Source organism: Caretta caretta, chromosome 6 (assembly GCF_965140235.1).
Source record: "Caretta caretta isolate rCarCar2 chromosome 6, rCarCar1.hap1, whole genome shotgun sequence".
Classification (NCBI taxonomy): domain Eukaryota; kingdom Metazoa; phylum Chordata; order Testudines; family Cheloniidae; genus Caretta; species Caretta caretta.
The window spans coordinates 123,287,565-123,314,126 of record NC_134211.1 but is presented as its reverse complement, the minus strand read 5'-3'; the positions used below and the strand labels follow the sequence as shown (position 1 = coordinate 123,314,126).

The 26,562-nt window shown below is 45.8% G+C and overlaps 1 protein-coding gene across 9 annotated transcripts in view; it reads left to right on the top strand.

Annotated features, from left to right (window-relative positions):
- The window catches only part of SAMD4A (sterile alpha motif domain containing 4A), a 208,895-nt gene that overhangs the window by 122,176 nt on the left and 60,157 nt on the right, over nt 1–26,562 (top strand). The gene's annotated exons all lie outside the window — the stretch shown is intronic.

The following is a 26,562-nucleotide window of genomic DNA, read 5'->3' as shown; positions in this document are numbered from 1 at the left end:
TTCCATTTTCAAAAGTGATTGAGGCACTTAGACGCCTAAGTCTCATTGGAAGTAATGGAACAAGACTCCCAAGTACCTAAGTCATTTTTGAAAATGGTACATGGCTCCTAATTCAGATGAGCACTTTATAAAACATTAGCTTTTATCTCTATTAGGCAGAGACGTGACTCTTACTGGTAACAGTGGATCTTAGCCGTGCAGTCTTCAGTGTTCTTTATTTCAGTGTTCTTTATTTCTAATGATGCAAAATTCTGGAGTCTTTCCCCATGCAAAGCTCTGACAGACTTCAGTGGGACCTACACAGGCTGCGGTACTGCAGGTCTGGGCCCCAGAACTGGATAATGCAGATAAGCCGGGGCATTGTGACTGGCATTTTTAAACAAAGATTTATGTAGCTTTTGTGTAAAGACTCATTATGGCTCTCGCCCCCCCTTCCCCCAAGCTTTTGTGCCTGCTTATATCTTGGGTGGAGAAAAAATGTAGCATCTTCACAGTACGATTGGGGCCTGTTCTATTGACTGACGCTTGGTCTTTGTGTTGAAAGATGTGACGAGGGCTGGCATGCCTTTTACCCTGATGAAGGGCAATCTATACCCAGAGACCTTCCTTAAGATACATTACGAGGAATTGTTGTGTCTTCATATAGTGGGTACCAGGGTTTTACAAAGACAGTCCAGATAGAAACCTGGTTATGAAAAAAACTATCTCAGTTTTAATGGGATCAGCAAATCAGACACTTGCCCTCCCCTCCCTGCCTCTGCTATACCTTTTCCTTGCTCCCCTGCCTGACTTCAGCCGTCACAATCTCCCGCTTACGGTGCTCTTGCTTTCTAGCACTGACAGACATCTCCACCTCCCATGCCTCAGAATGATCCCAGGGTCCAACTGGGTGCTGTTCTTCATATTCAGGACCCTGTTTTCTATTGCTGCCTGAGCACAAGTGCTTGTACGTCAATGGAGAAGCTGACATCCTTCCCCATAACAGGAAGTTTCAACTCATCTTCCCCCTCCCTCATCCTTGTCCCCTCATGGCAGACCCCTTTAGCCCATCCGTCTACACATGCCCTTGGACAAGTCCACCCTCTCTCACCCTCTAGTTGCACAAATATCTCACACACAGATCTCCAGGCCTTCGCTGGGGAGCAGATTTAGAAAGTGCTCCTGGTCATTCCTTTTGATGATTCTGAACACACTAATTGTACAGAATGTAGAGATCGCTTTCTGGAGGGAAAGCTGCTTGCAGTAAAGAAACTTAACTTGTCTGTCAACCTGTGGAAATTCACAATGAAAAGTTCTGAGAGCATTGGAATGGTTATTAAAGACTTCGTGGTCTCTGTGGATAGAAAATCCATGCTTGAACAATAAGAGTATAGCAGTAGGTATAGGCCACCGAGCACCTGACCAGGATGATGATGGTGATTGTGAAATGCTATGGGAGATTAAGGAGGCTACAAAGGCAGAAAACTCAATAATATTGCGGGATTTCAACTTATCTTCATATTGTCTGTCTGTGTGTCACATCAGGAAGGGACACAGAGAAAAAATTTCTAGACACGTTAAGTAAATGCTTCTTGGAGCAACTTGTCCTGGAAATCCACAAGGGGAGAGGCAATTCTTGATATATTTCTAAGTGGAACACAGGATCTGATCCAAGAGGTGCATATAGCTGAATAGGTTGGTAATAGCAACCACGGTGTAATTAAATTTATCATCCTTGTAGGGGGGAAAATTGTCAAAGAAATCCACCACAGTAGCATTTAACTTCAGAAATGGGAACTATATACAAATGAAGAAGCTAGTTAAAGAGAAATTAAAAGGAACAGTCTCAAGGGTGAAATGCCTGCAAACTGCATGGAGAAAATTTAAAAACACCATAAAAGAGGCTCAAACTAAATGTATACCCCAATTAAAAAAAAAACAGTAAGAGGACCAAAAAAATGCCACCGTGGCTAAACAGCAGAGTTAAAGAGGCGGTTAGAGGCAAAAAGGCATCCTTTCAAAATTGGAAATCAAATCCTAGTGAGGAGAAATGAGAATAAATTCTGGCAAGTTAAGTGTAAAAGTATAACAAGGCAGGCCAAGAAAGAATTTGCAGAGCAACTAACAAAAGACACAATAGCGAATAGCACTTTTTTTTTAAAGTACATCAAAAGCAGGAAACCTGCCAGACTGGGGCCTTTGAATGATCAAGGTGCTGAAGGAAGATGAGGCTGTTTTGGAGAAGCTAAATTAATAATTTTCATTGGTCTTCGCTGCAGAGGCTATGCGGGAGATCCTTGCACCCAAGCCATCCTTTTTAGGTGACAAATCTGAGGAACTGTCCCAGATTGAGGTGTCAATAGAGGAAGTGTTGGAACTAACGGATCAATTAAACAGTAATAAGTCACCAGGACCAGAGGGTATCACCCGAGAGTTCTGAACAAACTCAGATATGAAATGACAGAACTACTAACTGTGATATGTAACCTGTCGCTTAAATCAGCCTCTGAACCAGATGACTGGAGGGTGGCTAATATAACACCTATTTTTTAAAAACTGCTCCAAAGGCGATCCCACTAACTTCAGAACCAGGCAGATTGGTTGAAACCAATATTAAAGTACAGAATTATCAGACACGTAGATAAACAAAATACGTTGGGGAAGAGTCAATGTGGCTTTTGTAAAAGGAAATCATGCCTCACCAATCTATTAGACTTATTTGAGGGGGCCAACGAGCATGTGGGAAAGGGTGATCCATTGGATATAGTGTAATTGGACTTTCAGAAAGCCTTTGACAAGGTCCCTCACCAATGGTCCTTAAGCAAACTAAGCAGTCATGGGATAAGAGGGAAGATCATCTCATGGATCAGTAACTGGGTGAAAGAAAGGCTATTGTTTCTCTCCTTAGCTCTTGTAACTAGGGCCCTCTTTAAGGTGGAATTTCAAATCCCCAATGATGGTTATGAATTACCGTTATGACATGCATTGTTAAAGTCCCCATCCCCATGGTGTGTAAGTGCTCCTATGTATATTTGGCTGGTGCATAGAATGCCATGTGGCAGGAACATTGCTCTGTCCTGCTGCACAGATTCTTTGCTGACGGGTCAGACCCCAAGTGCTCCAGGCATGATGTATGTTGAGATTCCTGTCTGACTTGCCCCATTTGCCTCATCTTCAGCTAGTGCAGAAATTAAATGGCTCTTGCTGCAAGCACCTGCTGTGCAGAAAATTCTATTAGGTTGTTTCACAGACGAGTCACTCGAGGGGATCGTTTTCACTAGGCCCTGGTGGGAGGGTGCATGAGAGGCTGATTGTGAAAATAGCTGTGCGAAGGATCCAGTTGCATGGCCAGTGCTTCCTAAGTTAATAATGACCACAGCCTGTTTCACTTTTGCCACACACGCTTCCTAATGGTCCTGAATGTTACTGCAGTCCTTCTCTCAGGTACTGTCTTTTGCACTGGGGCCTATATTGCATGAAGGATTTAACCAGCCACTACAAAATATACGTTCATTACACCTCTGCACTGAACTAGCAAGCACTGGTCACACACCCGCGGTATCCAGGGCGTTACACCAAGGCACCTGACCAGTCTCTGGTGATGAAGATGACCCTGTAGGTTTTTAAATGCATGGGAGTTTTAAGGGAGAGGGTGAGTGTCTGCAGTGCGTGGATAGGAAGTGTCCATGTTGACAGGCAGATGTGCATTTTATTCTCTCTTTAGCAAAAGAGTGGGGCATATTGTGCCTGCCCCCTGCGGAGGTGCCCAAAATGGTGTAGGGGGGGAGCCTTTCTCCAGTAGGCACATCCCAGGAGCTAGGCACAGCTTCAGTCGCTGCAGTTTTCTGATCCCAGAAACCTCACCCTCCTAGCTCCCACCAGGGTGCAAGCCACCCCAAAGCGGGAGGGAGACGATAGGGTCATCCCTCCCCCTGACTGACCTGCAGGGAGTGCCTTCTGCACCCTCCTTAGGTGTGGCACAGTGGGCATGCTTCCCTGCATGGGCAAGCTCCATGAAGGATAAGACCCCTGCCCAGGTGGTGCATGCACAGTCTGGCCCAGTGTCTGCAGGTTTGGAATGATGCTAGATGAGACTGATCTGTAAGTTGCAGCATTGCCAGCGCTCGCTATTTGATCGTGAATCTTGCAATATTTGGCATTCTTCTTAAAGCCCCAGCTCCCGGAATCTGGTGATCATGGGAGAATCTCAGCTTTCGTTAAATAAAAGCAAATTCCTAGCCTTCCTGGTTGTGCTGGAAAGCTTGCAGACTGTGACAAGTCCAGCTGGCAGATGTGTGCTGTAAAGGCTCAGAACAAGAAGGCAAATAAAAAGATCCCTAAATTTATTATTATTTTTAAAAATCTTGTGATTTTGGGGGGGGGGGCGATTTGTGATTCTTGAACGTTTTGTGTGGCAATGCTGAAATTACAAGAGGTATGTTCACACAGTGCTTTGGTCCCTTATGTTATGGGCTGAAAATGGGGCGGGTACAACACAGAGTTTAGTCTCGGGAGACGAGGGAGAAGAGCTTGCTCTAGATGCCCTTTCTGAGTAGCTGAAGAGGAACAGAAAGACTAGGGGCACTGATAATTGGGTTTGAAAGGCAGCTGCATCAAACTCTCCTAAGGAAGAAGAGACCTGAGACCAGAGTGATGATCAGGACATTTACCTAAGGGAAAACAGACATGAATAAGGCGAAACCAGGTTGGAGGGAAATAGCTTCTGAGAAGATGGCTACGACATTCTGGCTGCAGCAGGTGAGTCATTGCAGGTGGAGATACCCAGCAAGAAATTTTAAGTTCTTCGAATGCTTGCTCATGTCCATTCCGTACTAGGTCTGGGCACTCGCCACATGCACCAGTGCTGGAAACTTTTCCCTCAGCAGTATCCGTAGGGGACAGGCTCTGGCACCCTGTGGAGTGGCACCCGTATGGCACAGTATAAGGAGCGCCACCGGCTCCCCCCACTCTCAGTTCCTTCTTGCTGCCAGTGACGGTGCTGGAACATCTGCTGCTTCGACTAGCAGTGTTTCGTTTTCTGTTCTTGTGAACTTTGAAAATCTGTAATGTAGTTGTATATAGTTAGCAGTTTCTTAGTTACCCATAGTAGTAGTTCTCAACTTTTCATTAGTCCCATAAGTGACAAGTGCCATATCTGCAAGTCCTTTAAACCTAGGATCAAGAAGGAGCGCATTATCCATCTGAAAGCGCTCCTGATGGAGTCGGCACTCACTCCAGGTCCGGAGCAGCAGTACGACTCCGCACTGATGCTCCGCCAGCGCCATCCACGAGCTGGCACCCCTCCCCCTCCACAGCTCCAGGGAAGAAGCCACTAAAGACTGGGAGGGGAAGATCTCCTACCCCCCGTAAGGGACAGGAGAGGGCTGGGGGTGAGCCACGACCCGTGCCGGGAAGTTCAACACCCCCTTTGGGAAGTCAGTCCTCATCTTAAGTCAAGCAGTGCAGCCCATCCCATGCTTTGCCTACAAGCTTGGATAGCGGTGCAGGCCCTAGGCAGCTTCAGGTGCCATTGACGCCAGAAGCTCTTCAAGTGGCTCAAGACATCCTGATGATCCTGGTTCCGCCCTCACCGGCTCCCGCGGTACCCCAGTCTTGGGGAAAACCCGTGCTGGCACCTATGCGTGTGTCCCCACCTCAGTGGTACTGATCTCCATCAAGAGGGATGTCCCACCAGCAATTGCCCGCCTGAAGCCATTGCTTCAGGACTAGAGGGTAGACTCAGTGGAGCCCTCTTCGGTCCCCACACCTGGGGCACCGATCGAGGAACTCAAGGTGTACCTCGCCCGTAGATTGGCGCAGACCCTCTGAGGCACACGCCACCTGCAAGAACTCTGGGGCTGGCCCCGACCATCTCCAAGGGCCTGGTGCCAATCACAGGACCAATTGGACACCAGAGACCGCCAAAGGCAGCAGACACAGGGCCGTGGAGCCAGCCTCGGCAGGACCAGCCCCATAAACGAGCCAAAGGTTACAAGCGCTGCCCGAGCCATCCGCCTCCACCCTCGGCCCAGTCGGGCTTGAGCCGTAATAAGCAGGGGGCCAAACGGACGTTTTGAGGGTGCGACCGAGGCCAACCTACCAGACTATTCTCCAGATCCCTCTTTCCTAGTGTTCTCCGACTGCCTTTTCCCTTTCCTCCTGTTGTGGGCCACTATAACTTCGGACCTCTGGGTTCTCAGTACAGTGGAGCAGGTTATACCCTCCAGTTCCTTTCTATCCCCTCTCCCACCTGCCTTCCCCATCCCTCTTCAGGGACCCCTTTCACGAGAGTCTCCTCACAGAGGAGGTAAATGGGTTACTACAGCTGGGTGTGGTGGAGGAAGTTCCTCTCAAGTACAGGAAAAAGGGGTTCTATTCCTGGTACTTTTTAATCCCAAAGGCCATGGGTAGTCTGTGGCCCTTCCTGGACCAGCCAGACTTCAATAAGTACCTTCAAAAGCTAAAGTCCCGCGTGGTCTCTCTGGCTTCTGTTATCCCCTTCCTGGATCCAGGAGCCTACTATGCCGCCCTTGACTTGAAGGACGCATACTTCCACATAGCAATCTTTGGAGGACACAGACGCTTCCTCCGGTTTATGGTGGGGCCCCACCACTGCCAGTTTACAGTCCTCCCGTTCAGCCTGGTGACAGCACCGAGGGTGTTTACCAAGTGCATGTTGGTGGCGGCGGCTTACCTCAGGCGCCAGGGTATCCAGATCTACCCATACCTCGATGACTGGCTTGTTAAGGGGGGCTCCAAGTCTCAAGTCTGAAGGGATGTTGTGGTGCTTCAAGCCACGTGCCGCTCTCTGGGCCTACTGGTGAATGACAAAAAGTCGACGTTCGTCCCAGTGCAGAGGATAGAGTTTTTCGGAGTGGTCCTTGACTCTACCTGCGCCAGAGCGTTCCTGCCGCTGAAAAGGTTCCACACGATGGCAAACCTCATCGCAGAAGTCTCTGCGTTCTCTCTGACTGCAGCCAGGGTCTGCCTGCGCCTGCTAGGCCACATGGCAGCGTGCATTTACGTGATCCACCATGCCAGACTCCAGATGCGGCCCCTGCAACAATGGCTGGTGACTATCTATTTCCAGTCCCGAGACCTCCTGGGGAAGTTCGTTACCATTCCCCAGGAAATACAAACCTTGCTGAGATAGTGGACCGACCGCAGGACAGTCCTAGAAGGGGTTCCATTCGACAACCCTCCTCACTCCATTGATCTGGTGTCAGACGTCTTGGACCTCAGCTTGGGGGCACATCTCAGCAAACCTCCAGATACAGGGGATGTGGTCCCCTGGAGGAGGCACAGTTACACATGAATGTCAAAGAGCTCCGAGCGGTCCGGTTGGCGTGTGGAGTCTTCTTTCCCCACCTGTCGGGCAAGGTGGTATGAGTCCTGACGGACAACACAGCCTCAATGTTCTACATCAATAGGCAAGGGGGAGCCCGCTCGTCGGCTCTCTGTCAAGGCTGTGGGACTTCTGCATCAGCCATGAAATCCACCTGGAAGCTTGTCACCTTCTCAGCGTCAGGAATATGCTGGCAGACCAGCTCAGCAGGGACTTCTCCTCTCACCATGAGTGGTCACTCCATCCAGAGGTAGCCTGCATGATCTTCTAAAGGTGGGGAACTCCCCAAGTGGACCTGTTCCCTACCAGACAGAGCAGGAAATGCCACTGGTTTTGTTCTCGACAGGGTCTGAGCAAGGATTTCCTCCCCGATGACTTCCTCCTGTCGTGGTCATGGAGCCTGAAGTGTGAGTTCCCTCCGATTCCTCTCATCAGCAGGGCCCTGGCATAGATCAAGAAAGACCAGGTGCAGGTTATCATGATTGCCCTGGCGTGGGCTCGTCAGCATTGGGTCAGCACACTCATGAGCCTGTCAGTGGCCCCTCCCTGACCCCTGCCCAACCGACCAGACCTGCTGTTGCAGGACCACAGTTGGCTCTTACACCCCAACCTCGGGTCCCTCCATTTCTCGGCATGGATGCTGCAGGGCTGAACCCAGAGAAGCGGATGCAAGGAGTCCAACAGGCCTTCCTGGAAAGTAGAAAGTACTCAACTAGACTGACTTATCTGGCCAAGTGGATGAGGTTTTCCCTCTGGGCATCCGAATGGAGCATCTCTCCCTCGCGTTCCTCCATACAGGCTGTCCTGGACTACTTGCTCCTCTCTAGGCTCACTGGCCTGCCCTCTGAACCACTGGGGTCCTGCTCCCTTTCCCTTCTGTCATGGAAGGTCACGTTCCTGGTGGCAGTGACATTGTGAGACAGGTCTCAGAAATTAAAGCCTTGATCTCAGAACCGCCGTATGCTGTCTTCTACAAAGATAAGGCTCAGTTGTGGCCCCACCCAGCCTTCCTGCCAAAGGTGGTCTTCACCTTCCATATGAACCAGGACATCTTCCTCCCAGTGTTCTGTCCCAGACTGCACAAGACCAGTGAGAAGAGGCATCTTCACGCCCTGGACTTCTGGAGGGCCTTGGCTTTTTACTTAGAACTTACCAACCCTTTCTGTAAATCGACTCAACTCTTCATCACTACAGCAGATAGGATGAAGGGTCCTCGCAGAGGATTTCCAATTGGATCACTTCGTGCATAAGAACCTATTACGACCTGGCAGTGATTTCAGGGGCATATTCAGGGGGGCGCCAGAGTCAGTCCCCTTTGGATACTGCTGAGGGGAAAACTTCTGGCACCAGTGCATGTGGGGAGCAAGCACACCACAGTGAAATGGACATGAGCAACGCATCTCGAAGAACACCAGTTACAGAAAAGGTGACTGTCTTTTCTAAAGTACTTGGCCCTCTTTTCAAAAGAAACCATTAAACGCTTTGATGCAAAGACTCATCCCTTCTGTTATGTTTGCACAGAGCCTAGCTCAGATCCTGATCGGGACCTTTAAGTGTTGCCACAATGCATAGAAATAAACAAGGAGAGAATTATAAATAATTACTCCATTTTCTGAAATGCTGAGACTTTTTTGAAGTCACAGAGAATGCAAAAAAGCATCTAACTCAGCAGGCCACCCCAGGTGATTCAGCAGAAGCATCCAAGAGTAGCAGCCCGTTTTGCTGGATGGATCTGACATGGTTGGATTCCTCAGAATTGTTCTTTGTCCTGGGATTTTGTTGGGAATCCCCCGTACTTGTCTCTCTCTCCTCGCTACCCCTTCCTATTCCATTTGTCTTTGCTCCCTCTTCCTAGTTCACCTCACCACTGCTGTGGCTTGCTGTACTTTACCTCTCCTTTACATCAACGCTCCCTCACATAACTTCCCTGCACAAACACCCCTCTCCCAGGCGAGCGACTTCCTGGCACATTACAATGACCTCTTTTTGCATCGCCAGAGCCCTCATGCCTGCCATCAAACGGCTCTGATTCCACTGAAAGATTTATAGAGCCTGTATTCATGGAACCTTTCCACCAAGTTTAATGCCAGGGGCAAGTGTACACGTTTATGAAGCCGAGTGGGTTTGCAATGTATCTAAATGTTCCCTCAGCCCAGCCCCAATCTTTAATGTTACGCTGTAACTTTGATAAACATTTGCAGTAATGGCTGCAGTGGTTCACTAATATCCTGTGAACACTGAGCTCTAGCTGTGGCCCTGTGTTTGTTTCCAATGTATTTATATAACTACATGTTCCATTGAGGGAAGCACATCGAATTCTGTGGAGAGAACCACTGGAGGGGCAGCGGCAGCCAGTCACTTTCCCCTAGCACATTGCATTGGATCACTCATGAGAATCACAGCGTTATAAGGTGCTGACATTCAAGCCGATATGAGGTGGCAAAGCCTGCTGACGTTTTTTGATGGCAACATGTTCTGACAATCTGCAGGCACAGCTGGAGACAACCCAGTTGTACTTCATACTCTCGTCCATAACCTTCCTTAACACAATATTTGCTTGGACATGAAGCACAGTAAGTCCACAAACAGATGCTAAAAAATAAACACGGCTAGTCAGCCTTTGTCCCAGCCCCTCGATACAATCAATATGCCCATTAATCTTCTATTCCAAAGCAAATCCCTCAAATACTTAGTGTTTGTTTAGTTTTTAAAAAAAGTTCCTGTTTTATCCATAATAGCTTCTGTCCAGCCGGTGGTCTAAAGAGTGTGTTCCAGGGCACAGATTTCAGCATGCTGTCTCTGCAAAGGTACTGCTTGTTTCTGACGTCAAATCTGGTCAAAGTCTTTCTCAGAGGAGTGGTGATCTTGCTCTAGGGACACTTTGTCTGGTGCCTGGGCATATTGTTATTATACACTATTATGTTTCAGGTTTTAAATACGATAAATTGATGTCCATTAAAGAATCCCCTTTGTGAGATGTTCCAATATTGTTTACTTCCCCATGATTCAATCTGGACCCAGAGTGACACCCCTGAGATCAGATTCTGCCCTGTCGAGTGGCTCAGCAGGCGTATCAATGGCTTTGAACATCTTCCTCTATTGCTAGTTTGCACTTCTGTTGCTGTCTTATATGATCACAGAGTTGAGAAAATGGCCAGCAAAGGGTATTACATATATTATTTATAGGTACAATAACTATGGGCCAAATTCTGTTCTCCATTCCAACAAGTGTAAATCTAGATTAACTCTATTTAATGGAGTTACTCTAGGTTTGCACTAATGTAAATGATATGAGAGTCCAACCCAATGTTAACAGCCGGTCGGTCACAACCATCTGACAGTGGTCAATCCCTACTGTTTGTGGGAAGGGTAGTAAGTAAGTGACATAGTTTTTCCTCTGTACTTAATTTACAGTGTCCCATTAATAGATGTATCTGTTTCTATGGCTGGAGAATACAAGTGGACATTAGACAAAACTTCCAGTAGGCCCCAGGGAAGGAAGAAACAAAGGGCCCTTGACTGCGGATAGAACGTTGGGAGCTCTTTATAGATTTGCTCTAGTCACTGTTGTTTCAGGCTCCCAGACTGTTCAGATTCCCTACTGTCCTCAGAGTGCGACAGGATTCCGAGCAGAAAACCCACCCCTTTTAAAAAGCAACTGAAAAATTATGAAGTCCATATTTAATCAGGAAAAATTCCCATTGACTTTGGTGAGAGGGTCTTCTGGGTAAAGACTGAATAAAATTTAATGAAGAACTTTAAGATCTGGCCTGGGGATTGAATAGCAATTTTAGGGAAGAGTGATGCTCAAGAGAGAGATTGAAGACTCAGAGGAAGAGAGAGCAAAGGATAAGGAAGGGCAGTCCATATGGGGCTCTTAAAGGTACAGTTTTTCAAGGCACTGCTGTGTTCTCAGGATCATTGACGTCATCAATTTTGTGTCCTAACACAATAGGACAGTGATGATGTCTGATTATTCTGCTCAGCAGTCCAAGAATGAAGAGCATGAGCTGGACTCTTCTCAGCTACACCAGTGCACACCCACCAGGTCTGATTGTGATCTCATGCTGGTGTAAATAGGAGCAGAATCTGGCTCATTAACTTCAATGGAGTTACTCCAGATTGACCCCAGCGTAGCTGAGAGCAGAATCTGGCTCTGTGTTTTCTCACAGTGCCCCAGTTTCCTTACAAGACTATAAAGAGTCTGTTGTTTTTAAAATTTCAGTTACTGCATGTCGAATGCCAGACCATGGAAGACATTTAGGCCTTGTCTTATACTTCAGTTCTTACCTGAGCTTGCAAGTTAACCAATTAATGATATGTTTGACTCTAAGCATGCTTTCTGTCTTCACACAACATGTTAATTCTTGGTTAGTAAACATGGCACCTTGCCATGTGTCATTCCTACAGGGCTAGTACATGGTTGACTTCCTGTACCCAGATCACAATGCTGTTATTTTGCAGTGTAGACAGGAGCGTACCCTTTCCCCTTACAATGTCTCTGTAACTGGTTTGATTAATTCTCCTTCCTCCTAGCTCTCTGTGTGATAAAATACCCCAGAGCACATTGCCCCATGTGTGGCTGATGACATTCTGTGTGCATGTCCTCCCTAACCCACACTGAGGCATTATGGGGTAGATGCCCGGTTTTTCCCAGAATGCACAGGTTCATACGCCGGCAGGATGATTGATGTGGGTTGCAAACTCATTTGACACATGGTTGCACTATGGAAAAAAATGACAGTATAGACCCAGCCATGGTTGTTGCAGCTGAGTCAGAGGATAATTACAAAATGACCTGGTTACAAAATCACGGCTGCATTTGCAGTGTAAATGGAGTTTTAAAAAAAATCCCAACGTGAAACAATGAAAACTAAAGATCCTTTTTGCATAAAGCAAAGGGGCAGTTGTGAAGAACTGCCTTTTCTCAATGGGATTCTTACTGTGCCAGCCTTCACAGAGACAAACTGTCTGTAATTTGCCCTCTCTGTTTTTGTACGTACACAAACACAATTCCTTTTAAAGTTATTAATGCATCGTTAAATATTCTGCTGTGCAGCTGGCACTGGAATGAGCAAAGTCTTTTAAAAACTCAATTTAATAAAACCAGTACAAATCTTTGGCTCCCCTCTCAAGATGTATGACAGAGAGGTAAGAAATGAAAGTTCCAGACCCATAGTTTATTACATTCAGGCACTCACTTTTTTTGCCTGTGTAATTGGTTCCACCTGAAAATGAGCTTGCTGCATATGAGTTTTCATTTGTCAACTGGAAATACAGTACAGTTTAACTCCATATTCACTGTTAAGAAGCAAAATTACTCTACACCCTTTGCCTTCACGAGAAAGGATGATTAACACCCTAGACTGACACTGAAGAGATAGGAGTTCTGTTCCCATCTCTGCCAGACACTTCCTGTCACTCAGTGCCCTACTCCCAATATATAACATAGGAATAATATCGCCTTCTTTGTCTTTTTAGGGTGGGTTTTTCACAAGTGCTTATTGCTGGCCTCACTTTGCTCCCACTGAGGTCAGTGTTAAAATCCCAGTGGGTTGTAAGCTCGGAGGGACTGTCTCACTTTCATAGAAGCATAGAATATCAGGGTTGGAAGGGACCTCAGGAGGTCATCTAGTCCAACCCCCTGCTCAAAGCAGGACCAATCCCCAACTAAATCATCCCAGCCAGGGCTTTGTCAAGCCTGACCTTAAAACCCTCTAAGGAAGGAGATTCCACCACCTCCCTAGGTAACCCAGTCCAGTGCTTCACCACCCTCCTAGTGAAAATGTTTTTCCTAAAATCCAACCTAAACCTCCCACACTGCAACTTGAGACCATTACTCCTTGCTCTGTCATCTGGTACCACTAGAACTGTCTAGATCCATCCTCTTTGGAACCCCCACTTCAGGTAGTTGAAGGCTGCTATCAAATCCCCCCCTCACTCTTCTCTTCTGCAGATTAAATAACCCCAGTTACCTCAGCCTCTCCTCATAAGTCATGTGCTCTAGCCCTGTAATCATTTTTGTTGCTCTCCACTGAACTCTTTCCAATTTTTCCTCATCCTTCTTGTACTGTGGGGACCAAAACTGGACGCAGTACTCCAGATGAGGCCTCATCCACAGAGCCAGTTATTTCATCATATACTTTATATATGTACGCCCCCTAGCCCCTAGATGTTACTGTAATGAGAATAATAATTTACTCCCAAATGCTCTAGTTAAACTTAGGGTCTGCAAGCCTCACCCACAATGAGTAGTACCTGGCCGTGGAAGAAGTCCCCTTGGTTTATTAAGGAGGCCATAAATATGAGGATAAATGCAAAAAAAGATTCTTCCATGCAACAAGGCTGAGAAATCAAACACTGAACTCAGTAAATCCCAGTGGGTTGTAAGCCACTCCTACAGCGTTAACTTGGCACACCACACATCCTATAATATTAAATGAGCAACATTCATAATATAAACAATAATACATCCAAGTTTATATTGGCATCACCAGAGGGGCTCAGGGGAGTCCACTGCATCCCCTCTGCCCCAGCCCTCAGATCAGTTCTGTTTAGGGTGGATTGACTTAAAACAAAGTGATTTAAATCACCGATTAAAACCAGCAAGCCAGAAACCTCCATTTAAATCATCAATTCTAATCATGTTTTGCATTTGTTGTACTTTTTAAGTTATTTTCCTAAAGAAAAGTTGGTCTGATTGGTTGTTAACCATTAAAATGTGTTGAATTGCAACTAAACATAGCCTTAACACTAAATTTCATGCTTCTTTTTGCTAATCCAGGAACATACACTATGTCCTATATACATTTATTTAATCAATTATGTATTTTAACTTTTTACTAGATTATGATTAATTTTCTGCTTGTGATTTGTGTCAAGTTCTATTTGAATGGAAATTTTAAATTCAATTAAAATGCACATAACCAGCATGTTTAAAAAATTATTTGATAAAACTATTTTAAATGTGCTGGATACATAAGAAAAAAGTTATCAAAACATGCTTTGCTTTTAAAACTAAGTGATTTATTAAACAAAGGCAGCATTATCTGTAATTAGTGAATTGAACTGATTGTTTCTAGTCACTGCGTCCTTCAAGATTTTAGGGCTAGTAGATCTCATCCCCTCACACCTAGTTTTCATTCACAGGTTGGAAGAGGAAAACAAGCTTTCCAGGTTTTTAAACTGCCAGTTGGTTTCATAACTTTGAATGAACTAGTCACTGAACTGATCTAGTTGAATAAACTGTAGTAAAGAAAATACTCTATCTGCACCTCCAGCGAAAGCTACTGCTGTCAAAAGCTGGTTTAGCACTTCAGCAAACTCAGGTTCCAACTGCTTAGCCAGTGACTTCCACCGTTTTCTTTAAAAGTTAGGGTAAACTGGGGTTCCATGGGTTGAGTTGTATGAAAATATCATTCTGGGCAGGGCAAGAGGTCAAGTGAGAGTGGGGTATGTGTTTGCTAGGAGGAAAGAAGGGATTATGGAGTAAACAAAACATTCCCTAGAGGGATGCTGCAGTGGTTTACGTTTCTGTTTGGCTGTAACAGACTGGTTCTAGTACTATTGCCTCTGGGGATCTACAACTCGAACCTCCAGCTTTGGTGACTGCAACCCTTTGATGACCGGTGACAGGTGGCAGAAGAAGTGGCAAGGTAATTGCCAGGGGTTTGGACAGATTACTTCAGAAGAGAGGGATTGTTATTATTTCAGTCACTTTCCCAACTGGCATGGGGAGAATAGACTGGAGAAGCACAGGATAGACAAAGTGCTAGGTAGGCATTTATTATCAGTTTCACTAAGTCAGAAGTACTAAGATATTTAGGCTCCTGAAGATGCAGAGAGGCCTAGTGGTATTTTCAGAAGTGCCTGAACATGGTAAGTGCCCAACTCCCACATAATTTCATAGCACCTTAGGCTGTCAGCTCTTCAGGGCAAGTCCTGTCTCTTTGACTTATGTTTGTACAGCGTAGCCCAGTGGGCTTCACAATACAGAAATAACAATAAGAATTAATAATAACAACAATGGGTCAGCCCATTGCACATTGACCCTGTCAAAGTGGGACAAAGTGCCATTTTCCCTCAAATGAGAGGTTGTTAAGCTCATGCTTAAGAAACTGTCTCTTAGCTTTGCCACTCAATAGCCCAGTTTTTAACTTCCCTTTTTCAGGGGAAGGTTACTAAGAAGGGAATAGTGGGGTAACTGTGTTGCTTCTGAGTCCTGTCAAGCTGGCTTTTGATCTGGGTATGGTACAGATATGGTTAGTTTTGTTGATGGATGACCTGCTAGCAATGGAAAGACATCAGCCATCCACGATAATTCTTTATAGGTCATAGAATCATAGAATATCAGGGTTGGAAGAGACCTCAGGAGGTCATCTAGTCCAACCCCCTGCTCAAAGCAGGACCAATCCCCAATTTTTGCCCCAGATCCCAAGTGGCCCCCTCAAGGATTGAACTCACAACCCTTGGTTTAGCAGGCCAATGCTCAAACCATTGAGCTATCCCTCCCCCGCTCAGCAGCCTTCGGTACCTTTGACCAGGAGGTTTTGACGACTTTTCTGCAGTCCCCAAAAAGCATAGACATCCCCATGCTCACACCTGCCCCAACAGCCTGCTGTTTACAAGGTTCCATAGGTTTCTCTTCTGTCGCTCCTCAGTGCATACCTGAGGCTACTGGGAAAGGAGGAGGGAATAGTTGAGATGCACCGAGATGATGGATTTCTCAGAACTCTGGTGCACTTTCCCAGCCGCTCCAGGAACTAGCAGAAATTGTGGCATGGGTGACAGTAAGCTGCAGTGGGACTCACTCCAGAAAAGACTGTTGCCAATGCAAATGAAGGGAGATGTCTTCCTGGCTTTTCTCTGCATCCTGGGGGAATTTCTAGGTCCCCCTTTGCTCCAAAAGTGCCTTTATCCATCTGCACTAGGTTAGGAAATTGCAATTATTGCTGATGTTCTCCCCACCAGTCTTAAACCTTTGAGCTGTAGATTGGATTATTGCAATGTATTCTGCATGAGCTACCCTTGACTTCTACTCAGAAGCTAAATTTAGTGCAGAGTTCAGGGTCTACTTAATTAGTGCAGCTAGCCACAAGGAGCATATTAAAGATATCCCTCCTTGGCTTCCAGTTTGCTTGCTGGGCAATATAAAATGGCAATGTTGATCTGTAAAGCCTGATGTTGTTTGAGTCCTGGCTATCTAAGTACTGCCTCATTCCCTCTTTGTTACATGACCGTTGAGATCAGATGGGTTGGTTTTGTTGGCCTGGTTTTGCTAAGCCTTAGGCCACGTCTATATGTGCAGCCCTGTGGCAGCACGTGTGGTGAAGATGCTCTATGCTAATGGGAGAGAGTTCTCCCGTTGGTATAAAAATACCACCTCCACGAGCAGCATAAGCTATGTTGGCGGGAGAAGCTCTCCTGCTGACATAGCGCTGTACACACAAGCACTTATGTCAGCATAACTTATGTCATTCGGGGGGGTGGAAAAGTCACATCTCTGAGCAACATACGTTTTTCTGACATAGGCTATAGTGTAGACATAGCCTCAGATTTGAATATCTGGGGAATGGTGGCTGGGCATTCTCAATGGAGGGCCCTCGGCTGTGGACGTTCACTTCCCTTGTTGGTTCAGTGGAGCCAGAAGGCTTGCTACAAAGCTCATCTGTTCCTTTCTAGGCTTTGGTGTGGGTGAGGAATATGCTCCGTTTATCCTGGGAGGCTGCTTAGAACAGACATTGGTCAGCATGTTATGTTTTATTTTAAGCTCTTTAGACGTACCCAGAGAATGCTGGATGGATGAGACCAATAAACCTACAAATAAATAAAACATCTTTGTCTCCCCCTCCTACTGTAGTAGGAGGTAGGTCTGATTCTGGTTTTGCCTTTCATGGCCTGGCTCAGATTGACCAGTTTAGCTTGTGAGACACCCACGGAATGGCTGACATGCTCAGGGCATTAAGAGGGAGTAGCCTCTTTGATTTCAGAGTACAGAGACTATGATTATCCCTGGCTGGTGCATATGGGGTGCTAGGGCTTGTGAACACACACCCGCTCTCTGCACACCTGTGCAGCAGCTGGGCATAATCTGGTCCTCAGAGAGCTACCTTTCTCATCCCCCTAGCATTCCCTCCAACAGCAACCTGCTGGCAGTGTCATGAGAACTGGCTTTCCTGTGACATTTCCAGCACTTCCTAGTTTGTCTGGTCGGAAGTCCACAGGAACTACCCCTCCTCCCCCGCCCCATGTCGTGTTTTGCTGAACTGCGAGGCAAGCAAAAGGCATGAAAAATGTACAGATACTAGAGATGGTTGAAAAAAATTCTAATTTCAAAATGTTTTGACCAAAAGGGTCAATTTTTTCCATGAAAATTTTCACAAAAAATGTTCCTATTTGACTATTTAGCTCTAAAAACTATATAGAAATTGCTATAGATAATATTATATACAAACTGCTTTTCTGAACATCGGGGAAAAAATGGAGCGGACTGGCTCTTATTTTATCTGAATTGGATCAGGTCTGGATTTTGGTCGAACTGGATCTTGGCCGTCAAATGTTGCCTGTCAGTAACATTTGGAATGGCTGCATTACATTGATTCAGTAACACACACTGAACTAACCTCTGACTTATGGTTTAAAGAAGCAGTGTACAAAATAGTTATTTTGCTTCATTTACTAAGACTTTGAACAGCTCCCATAATTATAGCTTCCTTCCCCTTTTCAGATTTTTTTTGGGGGGGAAATGTTTGCTGTTATGCTTACTGATATCACATCCTTTAAATTGCTAAAGGAGGGTTGGATAATAGGTCCAGTGATTTGATGTTTCCATACTTTGTGTAAGCAACATCTGCTTCATGACTGCTTCCTATGAAAGTGCAGTGGGGAGACTGCAGCAAGGATGTTTCCTTTCCAGCTATATTAAGACTTTGTGTCTGTCTCAGATTCAAAGCAGAGCTATCCAAACGCAAATGGATAAAATGCACGGCAATTAATGGCTCGTTATTGGCAGTCCTGAAGTTGAACTATTTGCATTAAGTGTGTTGCTCTCATTTGTTATGTAATTCTATTAGACGCTGGTTGATGTTCAGTGTTCTCTTGTGACTTCTGACTTTCCAATTGGCCGATCAATATAGTTTGAGAATTTGTTTTGTTACATAGCAGATATATGTTTGCGTCAGCGTCTAGCGGGAGGAAATCTGCAATACTGATAGAGATTGGGGCAGACTTTTTACACCTGTAAACTCTCATCTTTTGGAGAAGGTAGCAGGATGGTTAGCGAGTTTGGCTGGGGTTCTACTGAGTAGGACTGATACGTGTGTTGTGGTAGGTTGGACAGCAGGGCTGGCGTTACCAGTGGAAGTACGAAATATCCTTGTTAAATATTGAGTTGGGGATTATCAAGAAGCATTAGCAACCAGTGCTGTTTGTGATGGAGTCAGACTAGCTTTCTGGGTAACGTGTGATGTGTAGTATCAGTTAAGTATCTTTCACATCCTCTAGTGGGGGGACTGTATCCTGCATTTGCCAGGGAAAGGGCTCAGGTCTTTCCCACCACTAACTTACATAATGTGATGGTCTGTTCAGAGCCCCCTTTGAAGCAAGAGATGCATGCAAGGGAATCTAACAAGCCTGAGCAGGTCAGGAAGGACAGATCACAACCCTTCTGGGGACAGAGCACACACAGTTGGGGCAGTACATCTAGTGCAGCAGTTCTCAAACTTCACTGCACTGCAACCCCCTTATGACAACAAAAATTATGACACAACCTGAGGAGAGGGGACCAAAGCCTGAGCCCGCCCAAGCCCCGCTGTCCCAGGCAGGGGGGGGCCAAAGCCTGAGCCCAGGTCCTGCCACCCTCGGGCATTGGCTTCAGCCCCTGGCCCCACCAAGTTTGACATCAGCCCTGGCGACCCCGTCAAAACGGGATTGTGGTCCGCTTTGGGGGCCGGACCCACAGTTTGAGAACCATTGATCTAGTGTATACAAGAGAACAGGACAGAGTGAGAGCATGAGAGAGGGTGAAAAGAAAAGAAAAATAATAGAAGAAGAAAAACTAACAAGTAGACCGGATGGGAGGAGGACAGAATGATTTAATGACAAATGACAAAGGCAGTAAGTAATTCTTTTACATTCATGTAACTTCCTGTGTGGTATTTCCTAGACAGTTGTATATGATGTGACTTATACATACATCATTTTTTTTTCAGTGGTTCATTACTGTCAAAAACATGCATTTTCCAAGTAGTACGTCCACTTTAGCAGTTTCTATGTGAATGTTAATGACTGTTTATGGTTCTCAGGCACTATGGGAATGGACCAAAGGTTGCCCAATGCTGTGTACAGGCAGATTTCTGAAATCCACCCTACTGCGTGCTTTCCAGGATGATCGTGTAGCTTGCCAGGGGGAGGCGGAGGCACGGTGCAGGGCTATCCATCTAAAGTGTATTCCGGTATAGAAGCTAATGCTATCAAATCTACCTCTTCTTCTGAAGGAAAACATTTTCTCAAAGATGGAGTTTTTGTTGAGCAGTCCCCAGCAAGTGATTGATGCATGATGCAGCTAATAAATCCACAAATAAATATCAGCACCTTTGCCTTCGCTTGCCACTGTGGCGGGGACTGGTACTTAATACCTCATCACCAGTAACCTGCCAAGTATCTTTAATAACCTAGAGGCGAGATTTTCAGCAGATATAAATGGACACAGCTCCATTGACTTTCAGTGAAACTACACTGATGTAAACAAGCCACAGATTTGTCCCAGAGTCTCTTCATCGCTGGTTAGAGCTTTTTAAATGTTGATGCAGTGTTGCAGGAAAAGGCAGTTTGATTTAGAAGTTTCCCCCTGGGAGGAAGAAGAAGAAACTAGACCTCCCTCAGCTTTCTTTTGTGATTTGAGTCCTCCAGCCTGCTGTGTAGCATCCTCAGCAGAACCTTGGGGGCTGGGAAGCTCGAGTGTGGAACAAGTCAGCACAGAGCACATGGGACCAAATTTCCACAGGTATTTAGGTGTCTAAAGATGCAGATAGGTGCCCAGTGGAATTTTCAAAAGCATCTAAGCAGGTTAGGTGCCTAATTCCTATTGATTTCAGTAGGAGTTAGGTGCCTGACCTGCCTTGGAGCGTTTGAAAATCCCACTGGGCACCTATCTGCATCTTTAGGCACCTAGATACCTTTGGAAATATGGCCCCTGGTGAACAGGGAACTAAGGACTTGGTGAGAAAATTGTGGTATAACTTGAATATAAAGGATTGTGAAGTCTTTTGAGATTTACTGATGAAAAGTGCTATGTAAGAGCCAGGGATCATTATTATTAGTATTATCTAATATTATTATAATTATAAACCAGTATAGTTAAACTGATGTAAAAGGCTGGTGGACACTCTTATTTCAGGATATGAGTGGCTTATTCCTATTTAGTTAAACCTGTTCCTAATCAGCTTCAGCTAAACCAAAATAAGCCCCTCATACTGAAATAAGAGCATCCACAAAGGTGCTCTTTGCACCAGTTTAGGTATCAGTTTAAATTCACACTTTAAGTTATATCGGTGCAGCTTTCTCAGAGAGAAACCCCAAGTTGCGTACCAGTATTTCTAAGTGACAGCTGTGAGGGAAGATCATGTGTGAAGGGAAGATAATATGAAGAAGTTCAAGTGAGAACAGGTAGTTTGGTAGCACTTCTATATGGAAGTTTACAGGAGTTTTCAACTCTTTGTGTTTCTGATTCTATTCTGGGGAGTGAAACAGAATTTACTGTCCCTTGAGGTCTCCACCTGTTAAGGGGAAAGAGAAGAGGAGAGGAAATTTGCTGAGTCACCAGAGAGTTTATTTAGGAGAGCTTGGTCAGCAAGCTGGTAGGAACCCTCCCTAGGAACCAACAGCAAAATCAGCAAATTGTGGAGCAATTATTGAGACTTGGGTTAACAATGAAATGTTGCTATTCATGAACAGCCCTGGGAACTAAGATTCTTTTCATCCACAGAACAGATACAGCATGGACAGGGGTAGAGCTTTCTTGCAAAACTCCCATAATGTCCATAACCTTGTCACTGAATACCAACCGAGAAGGCGGTGGGTGAAATCCTGGCCCCACTGAAGTCAATGGGAGTTTTGTTATTGACTTCAGTACAGCCAGGAGTTCATCCTGAGACTTTCGGTTTTCTTTTATCCCACATTTTAAATGATCACCTGAATTTAAAACTGACAGATATTAGTCACATTAATCCGCAACTGGAAGGCTTTCAGATATATTATAGTGATAAGTGTGGGTATAAGAATCTGTAGAATAGAATATTACAAGGCCTCTGCTGTTCAGTAGAATTTGCAGGGTCCCTCTCCAGAGATCGCTACTTTTTGTTTACTGCAGCTGTGGGATAGCTGTGTCCATGCCTTTGGAAGCAACCAGGACACGAAGACTTAGCCGTGGTTGTGTATTTGCTCCATGTGTCAGGGCAATGACAGTGTAGTGTCAGCATCTGTGTTTGTCCCATGCTTAGCTCAAAAGGGTCCCAGTCCTTACTGGGGCATGTGCATGCTGCCGTCCTATGAATGAGCAAATAATAATAATAATACTAGCTGTGCAGTGAGTTGCAACTGAAACCAAACTACCAGGTAAGAGATCACTGCTTATCGTATTTCGAAAGATTCCTACTGACTTCAGTGGACGCTGGATTAGGCCCTACAGGAGCTACTTTAAAAGATCAGCAGTACTTGTAACGAATGCATTATTGCTACTGTATCTAATCTTTATCTTTTATGGGCAACCGTGCCATCATTTAAAAGAGTCAGGTTTTAGTTTGCTTGAAAAAGCTGAGCTGCAGAACGATAACGGGTTTTGGGTTGTGATTTTATTCCCCTCAGCTGTTGGTATACAGTTCAGAGACCAGAGTTTCATAGAATATAAGGGTTGGAAGGGACCCCAGAAGGTCATCTAGTCCAACCCCCTGCTCGAAGCAGGTCCAATTCCCAGTTAAATCATCCCAGCCAGGGCTTTGTCAAGCCTGACCTTAAAAACCTCTAAGGAAGGAGATTCTGCCACCTCCCTAGGTAACGCATTCCAGTGTTTCACCACCCTCTTAGTGAAAAAGTTTTTCCTAATATCCAATCTAAACCTCCCCCACTGCAACTTGAGACCATTACTCCTCGTTCTGTCATCTGCTACCATTGAGAATAGTCTAGAGCCATCCTCTTTGGAACCCCCTTTCAGGTAGTTGAAAGCAGCTATCAAATCCCCCCTCATTCTTCTCTTCTGCAGGCTAAACAATCCCAGCTCCCTCAGCCTCTCCTCATAACTCATGTGTTCCAGACCCCTAATCATTTTTGTTGCCCTTCGCTGGACTCTCTCCAATTTATCCACATCCTTCCTGAAGTGTGGGGCCCAAAACTGGACACAGTACTCCAGATGAGGCCTCACCAATGTCGAATAGAGGGGAACGATCACGTCCCTCGATCTGCTCGCTATGCCCCTACTTATACATCCCAAAATGCCATTGGCCTTCTTGGCAACAAGGGCACACTGCTGACTCATATCCAGCTTCTCGTCCACTGTCACCCCTAGGTCCTTTTCCGCAGAACTGCTGCCTAGCCATTCGGTCCCTAGTCTGTAGCTGTGCATTGGGTTCTTCCGTCCTAAGTGCAGGACCCTGCACTTATCCTTATTGAACCTCATCAGATTTCTTTTGGCCCAATCCTCCAATTTGTCTAGGTCCTTCTGTATCCTATCCCTCCCCTCCAGCGTATCTACCACTCCTCCCAGTTTAGTATCATCCGCAAATTTGCTGAGAGTGCAATCCACACCATCCTCCAGATCATTTATGAAGATATTGAACAAAACCGGCCCCAGGACCGACCCTTAGGGCACTCCACTTGATACCGGCTGCCAGCTAGACATGGAGCCATTGATAACTACCCGTTGAGCCCAACAATCTAGCCAGCTTTCTACCCACCTTATAGTGCACCTTATAGTTTGCTTCTTTGATGCTTCAAAACTGAAGTTACAATCACAACAACAAAAGCCGGAACATGGAGTGTAAAGAGAAGGCCTCAAGGGTTAGGGGATACATTTTTCAACACAGTAGTTTCATCAAGATCTGCTTCATACAAGCCTGAGCTTTTGCATTCGTCTGTATGTCACTGGCTATGTGAGTGAACTACTGCAGGAAAAGGGACCAATAGCAGGACAGCCTGTATGATTCATACTGGCTTTTGTTTCTGGGTTCTTCACTAGAGAAAGCAGGAGAAACTGTGAAAGAGGCAAGCAATTTGTTTTCCTTAACAGGGTGCTTTTCCTGGAACAGACTCTTCCTAATGATTTGAATAGCAGTCGGGGGGAAAGGGCCTGTTCTGTTCTGAACTTGCTGTTTCCTTGCAAATGAACAAAAGAAGCTGTTCAGTATTGTCCCAGTCTGATCCACGAACTGAACAGTGCATAGAGGTGCAAGGAGCCAGGACGGGCTGAGAACACAGTGATTTCAAATGGGAAACTAGTTGGGATCAAACTGCTGTGTTATGTGTCTATTTTCTTGGGCTTTAGCTTATAACCACAGAGTTGCAGAGTAAAAAAATACAGTAGGTGACAGGGCAACATCATTGGTGACATATCCTAAGGAAACATGGTTTACACACATGCCCCCAGAGGGCACACTGCTTCTTAAATTAAAAACAAAAAACCCCACCCAAGTGCCAGTAGGGTTAGAGATGTGCTTTGGACCATGTTTTCTTACTCCATCAATTAGAGAACTGTTTTCCACATTGTATCCACATAGTTTAGAGCCACTGCAGGACCACTCTAAATTATGCATGGCTGCAGTGGCCCTTAGGAGCCATCCAGCTAGGGTGACCCATAGGGACGGGGGTGTGGGGTAATAGGAGCCTATATAAGAATAAGTCCCAAATATCGGGACTGTCCCTCTAAAATCGGGACATCTGGTCACCCTTTATCCAGCAATTGAAAATAGTCACTCCCCAGGGTGTTCTGGCCAGGTTTCCCTACCCCAGCAATATCCCTGGCAGGCCCCTTGCCCTGGAAGTTCTGAGGATGGGGGAAGCAAAGAGCCATTCCAACAACTCCGCACCACCCAGCAAACCACCTTGCACCATGGGATTTCCCCCAGGGGCCAGGGCTGGAGTGACACAATGGGGCCTGGGAGGACCATAAATCAGGCCATTTGTGTCAAATTCAGCCACTGCAGCATGACATCGAGGAATTTCTAGTTCGGTTTTAGAGGTAAATCTTAGTGATGGAGTCACTAATATCTCCACCATTGTGCTGTGCAGAGAGTCTCACCGCACTTTAAAATACTCTTCTCCACATTTTGAGATGGGCGAACGGAGGCAGAGAAAAGTTAAGCCACTTGTCCCAGGCTGCACATTGCATCGATGGCAGAGCTGATTATGGAACCCAAGCCCCATGCTCGAATTACGGGAGGGGCTGCTTTTTGCCTTCTGAACATTTGGTCTGCCCTCCCAAGAAGCCGCAGCATAAACATCGTTTGCTGTTCCTCATGGTCATTAGTGAAAAATGCTCCTGAAATTAGCCCTTGTGTATAAAAAGGCAACCCCACTTCAAAAAGGGAGAGAGAATAAACAAACCCCAGTCTGCATGGCTCACATCCTACATGGATCAACAGTATGGGATAAAGAGCCACAGTCAGTTTGGGAGCGAACAGAGTCTGTTTCACAGAGAAAGCGATCAAAGAGATAAACCATCCCACCTCAGAATTGCCCTAAATAAGTTTCAGGATCTTCCTGCACGTCAGTCTTTTAACTGTAATGCAGTTAGTGTTATCTAATGTGCCAAAGGAGCTATGCAGATTGACGCCGGCTGAGGAGCTGGCCTTGACTGGCTACCACAGACCACACACCAGGGTTCCTGAATAAAGGATTGCAAATTTCAAGTCTTTCTCCAGTAGCTGTTTTTGCAGACCAGATGAAAATGTCTTCTCTGTTGTAAACCATAGCCTCAGTCATCTGGAGAAGAAGTTATTAGCCTCTCTTTGCTACAGTACGTTCAAAATCCTGGCTCTGCTAGGAAGAGTTCTGCATCCCAGCAGTGTCTGGAGTAGGCCAGGGCATTGTCATGAGGTTTTTTTCTATTAATTTTAAGTCTAAATTGGTTTGAAAACTGAGAGATAGACTGCAGTCTCTGGCAATTCCAGACACCATTGGGGAAAATTGGCTCCAGATCATTTAGTGCAACTTTCCCTGGGACACAAACCATTTAATGAGCCTATCTAGGCCCTCACAATTAATAATTAACTCCCAGAGCGTGGCTGGCCTTCACTCAGGTGCCTCAGGGTGTGTTTGAGGGGATGAACTGACCTTTCTTGCTTCTTCCAAGTGCGGGGGACAGACCCATTTGCAGTGCATGTGCTTTCCTCATGGCTGCCTGCCAGCACCCCTTGGGGAACAAAGCACAGCAGAGGGAACACTGACTTATGGACCAATCCCTTCACCATGCTGTCGAGGGAAGCTACACTACACCCTCATAAGGGCTAGGTGTGTCTGCAACACACAGCTAAGCTCCCCCTGAAGGCAATGAGATCTTGGCATGAGTGTGGATTGCAGGATCAGAGCAGCAACAGAGAAACGAATTAATGATCTAAATTAGGACTGACAAACGAATGGCTTACCTCCCCACAGACAACGATCTGCGTGCTCTGGGCCCTGCCCCATTAAACCCCAGTGCTCCAAATAAAGAGTATCTGAGGAAGGTCTCCCCAGAATGATTCAGGAGGAGCAATAACCTAGTCCACCATCTTGGCTAGCATTCAGAGTGATAGGATGTACTGCTGCAGGATACATGAGTATCACATGAAGAAGGTCAGGGAAAGTGTTGGACCCTTACTGAATGGGGGCGGCAACCTAGTGACCGATGATGTGGAAAAAGCTGAAGTACTCAATGCTTTTTTGCCTCGGTCTTCACAGACAAGGTCAGCTCCCAGACTGCTGCACTGCGCAGCACAGTATAGGGAGAAGATGAGCAGCCCTCAGTGGTGAAGAGAACAGGTTAAGGATTATTTTAAAAAGCTAGACATGTACAAGTCCATGGGTCCAGATCTAATACATCCAAGGATGCTGAGAGAGTTGGCTGATGTGATTGCAGAGCCATTGGCCGTTATCTTTGAAAACATGTGGTGATTGGGGGAGGTTCTGGACGATTGGAAAATGGCAAATATAGTGCCCATCTTTTAAAAAGGGAAGAAGGAGAATCCAGGGAACTACAGACCGGTCAGCCT